Below are 4,037 nucleotides of genomic sequence, written 5' to 3'. Positions count from 1 at the left end.
ATGGGACATAAACGCAGTCAGGGCAGTGCTCGTCAACCACCTGGGCCTTAAAAGAAGTGCCATTCGACTGCTAGAAAGTCACTTCCTTGACGACGGCCTGGGCGGATAGGTGAAAGGTTGTCGGTAAGCTTGTACAAGTGGTTGGCACATTAAATGCCAGTTTGAGATGCCTTAAGAGGGTGTGGGTTATATAAAGGGGTAGATACCTCCATTATGAGGGTCAAATGAATCAGAAAAGATAAAGTAAATCTATTAGCCGAGCATTATTTAACCTTGAAATCAATATACACAATAGATGCAGCCCAATTTTCAAAAGTAAACTACTTACATCTTCAAGTCCATTTAATTTCAGTCTATCTCTTGAGCTTATCTACAGTCATTTAATTAAGTTTATTAACCTTACAATTTTGAGCATTAACATCTTGGAACAATGATATACTTAAATTAAGGGGCAGAAAAATAAATTAGTTATCGCTATTTATAAGATTCAAATATAAAATCTCCTATTTACAACTTTAAGTAAAGAAAGGTAACACTAGAAGATAATAATAAATAAGAAAACTAACGAAAAGTAAAAAAAAAAACCTTTAATTTTAATGAAAAATGAAAAATAAAGGTAAAATAAATAGTACCAAGTAAAGGTAAACATTTGATTTTTCGTTAAAAATGAACCGTAACAGTAATGTTTTGTTAAAACTCTGTAATATATACCGCACCCCAGCGTCACATAGAGTCGTCGCGCAATTTGTGCGGGGAGAAGTTGGCGCCCAAATTTGTTGGATGGTCTTCGTATATCCTTTTCTCCAAAAAACAAAAGGTTGGTCATTTGGGTTTTTCATGTAAAATCCATATAAAATTCAGGTCAATAATTAACCACGAACCCAATTCTTCAAAACCTAAAGTCCTCATCTTCTCTCCCATCGGACTTGGATCACCCACGCCCCGCTAACCAACCACCTCCACTACCACAAGCGACGAACACGAACGACCACCGCGACGGCGACGGCGACGTCCACCCCCTCTCTTCCCCTTTGTCTCGTCGTGGGTTGGTGCGAATCCTCTCTCACTGTTCGTATTGTCTTGCAATACACCCTACGGTACTCTCACGGTTCATTTTCTCTTGCAATACCCTTCGGTTTCGATACTGCATCTTTATTGAATGTTGATGTGCAATTTATTCTCAATAACGAATGACTTCTGTCGATGATAAAAAGTAATTTGAAAAATTAATATAAGTTTGGAACGATCTAAGGCACTGGGCATATGTCGAATTCATTACATGTGTATAAAAGAGCAAACATTAGGTTTGAACTGTATATTTTGGAGTTCTCATGTCAGTTTAAACTTGGGTTTATTAATTAATTGGTTAAGATTCTTGACTCTTTTCAAAATTGGGTTTGCTAATTTCTCCTCCTCGGATGGCCATTGCCCTCTAGAAGTTGCCCTATGCATAATGCTGCCTAAGATCAAGGTCTTCATTCAAATTCAAGGGAAATTAATAGGATTGTAATAATACTGAAAAATATGATTATTAAGGAGACGAATTTGATTATAGGTGTAATATAAACCTTCATCTAAATATTGTATTGCCCTGGTGGAGAATTTAACATTCTTTTTTCTTTCTGTAATTTCGGGTGGGTTGGGGAAGATGAGATGGGAGCTGAGAGATAGTAAATACAACTGTTTGGGACGTGAACAAATTTCTATAATCCTAACCACAAACACCTGCCAAAAATTATTATTGTGTTCATAAAATAGATTAAATAGTCCTCTTTCATTAGAGAAGGGAAAAAAGAAATTCCGCGCTCTAAAAATTAGTTAGAGATAATAGAGTGGGTTTCTTTGTTTCCTCCAATTTTGACTCTTGATGGGTTTTATTTCGTTTTTCGTTTTCTTAAAAGTGTATTTGATAGGGTGGTTTTACTAATTATGCCCTCCTTCTACGACAATTTGCCATCACCACCACTTGAACAGTTGAACTAATGTAGTCTTTTGTGCAAATTGTGACAGTATTACCTTCCTGAATACAATACAGACTCATCAAAGAAGTGTGAGAACTGAAGGTTTCTTGGATTGCAATGGCAGCTTCTGCAAAACCTCTGACTGCTGAGGACCATACTTTAAACGGGGAGTGGACAGTCGTTTCATCTCGTCGTGGAGTCAAAAGAAGAAACACGCCCAGAATGCCAACCCTAGCGCAAAAGCTACAGCAACAGCAGCAGGAGCCTTGGGCTCCAACTGATTTCGAAATCAATTTTGTCCGAGAATCAAAACTGATGCAGAAGATGCAGATCTGTATGAAGAAATTGGAGATGTCTCAGTTCTTTCTCAATTTACTGGATCAAATTGGAACTCCGGAACTGACGAATTGCTTCCATAGGGTTTTGAGCTCTGAATCAAAGATGAACGTGGTGATATATGGAATTGGCAGCCTTGAGACCTACGAGTCACCTCGATTGCAGTTGAGCCTTGCGATCTTGCTGAAGAGAAATGTCAGTTGGATTGGAGATATAGAGGTGTTTGATCCTGTTCTTTCTGCCACCGAAACTCGTGTTTTGGAAGCTCTTGGCTGCTCTGTGCTGTCTATAAACGAGCAAGGCCGGCGTCGGGCTCAAAAGCCGATGATGTTCTTCATGCCACATTGTGAGGCAGAGTTGTATGATAATCTTCTGCAGGCGAATTGGGAAGTGCAGCTGTTGGATTGCATTGTATTGTTTGGGAATAGCTTTGATACGTATGAGCATCACCTGTCAGAGTTTAAGAACTCAGCCATTGTCGATTCCACAAGCCGTATCTTGGCTGCTCGAAAATTCACAGATGAGTTTAAAATTAAGACAGTTTCCGATGATTATTTAGGTGCTTTTCATGATTCAAGTTGGCATTTTTTCAGCCCTGTCCTTGAGACAGAGCTGCAGTTGAGCAGATTATGATTATTTGATTGGTATCGAGAAATTTTATTGATGATGGAAGAAACAAATTAAGGCAGTTTTGGATTGATTATTTTGGTTGTTTCCAAGATTCAAGTTGGCATATTGTCAGCCCTGACCTCGCAACTGACATGTAGTTCAGCGATGTTCTGTGATATGTAAGGGAATCATGAACATGCCAAATATGATCCATATAAACATTGGCCTTTACTGTTGGTTATCTCAAATTGTTTGTTCTCGAAAGGGTTCTCCCCTCAGAGTTTCGTTTAGGCCATATCAAGCAACCTGGATATGATGGGTATAGTCCTTCATTAACTTGAGGTATTTGAATTTCTAAACATTGGCCTTTACTGTTGATTATCTCAAATTGTTTGTTCTCGAAAGGGTTCTCCCCTCAGAGTTTCGTTTAGGCCATATCAAGCAACCTGGATATGATGGGTATAGTCCTTCATTAACTTGAGGTATTTGAATTTCTTCGTTTGTTATGCTGAGAAGATGTTTGCTTGAGAATGTCGATGATAACGAAGATAAATGTTTTATTGAGGCGAAAAGAAGTTGAATGTTAATTTGGGTTCAAACAGTAATTTCTCTCGAAGATAGTAACTGGGGAGACACAAGGCTTCAATGGAAAATCCTGCACGCTTATTGTTATGGTGAGGGAGGTCCAACTAAACTAAAACACTGTTGGTACCTGTGGATCCCAAAATTGATCAACGAGCTCACTGACTATAACACTTTAGTCATGGTGTTGAGCACCTGACTTTTGCTATCTTAAGTATTAGACAGTTTAATAAGGTTTTTCTTTGAATATTATTTCTTTTATTTTCTTTAAATATTACAATTGTTAGGTCACCAGCTATAGTACTACTGTTAATTGTTGATATTGTTAATGTTAAATGATAGTGTGAACAAATATTAAAGGTAGTTTTCACTAACACGTCACCTATAGAGTACTAAATCCCGCTTCAAAACTTGTTTAGGTAATCACTTAATACTGGTAAGCTAACAAATGTCCAACTTTTAAAACATTGATAGTTATTTAGAATATTTTAAAGGGAGCTTTAATGAAAAGGACTTGGACCAACAAATATTTAATAAAAAACCATCCCA

At 37.6% G+C, this 4,037-nt stretch overlaps 1 pseudogene across 2 annotated transcripts; it reads left to right on the top strand.

Annotated features, from left to right (window-relative positions):
• Window positions 1-807: 807 nt before the first annotated feature.
• Window positions 808-3,782, top strand: LOC137711578 (protein SENSITIVITY TO RED LIGHT REDUCED 1 pseudogene; annotated as a pseudogene). Of its 2 annotated transcripts, none has more exons than XR_015963681.1 (2): window positions 808-1,097; window positions 2,036-3,782. The product of XR_015963681.1 is annotated as a protein SENSITIVITY TO RED LIGHT REDUCED 1 pseudogene, transcript variant X2 (transcript). The 2 variants fall into 2 exon arrangements; XR_015963680.1 differs by having other exon boundaries at window positions 810-1,097; window positions 2,011-3,782.
• The last annotated feature ends 255 nt before the right edge of the window (window positions 3,783-4,037 follow it).

This window comes from Pyrus communis, chromosome 6 (genome assembly GCF_041283825.1).
Source record: "Pyrus communis isolate YQ-2024b chromosome 6, ASM4128382v1, whole genome shotgun sequence".
NCBI lineage: Eukaryota > Viridiplantae > Streptophyta > Magnoliopsida > Rosales > Rosaceae > Pyrus > Pyrus communis.
Note: the sequence above shows the minus strand (reverse complement) of the source record. Positions and strands in the feature narration are given on the sequence as shown.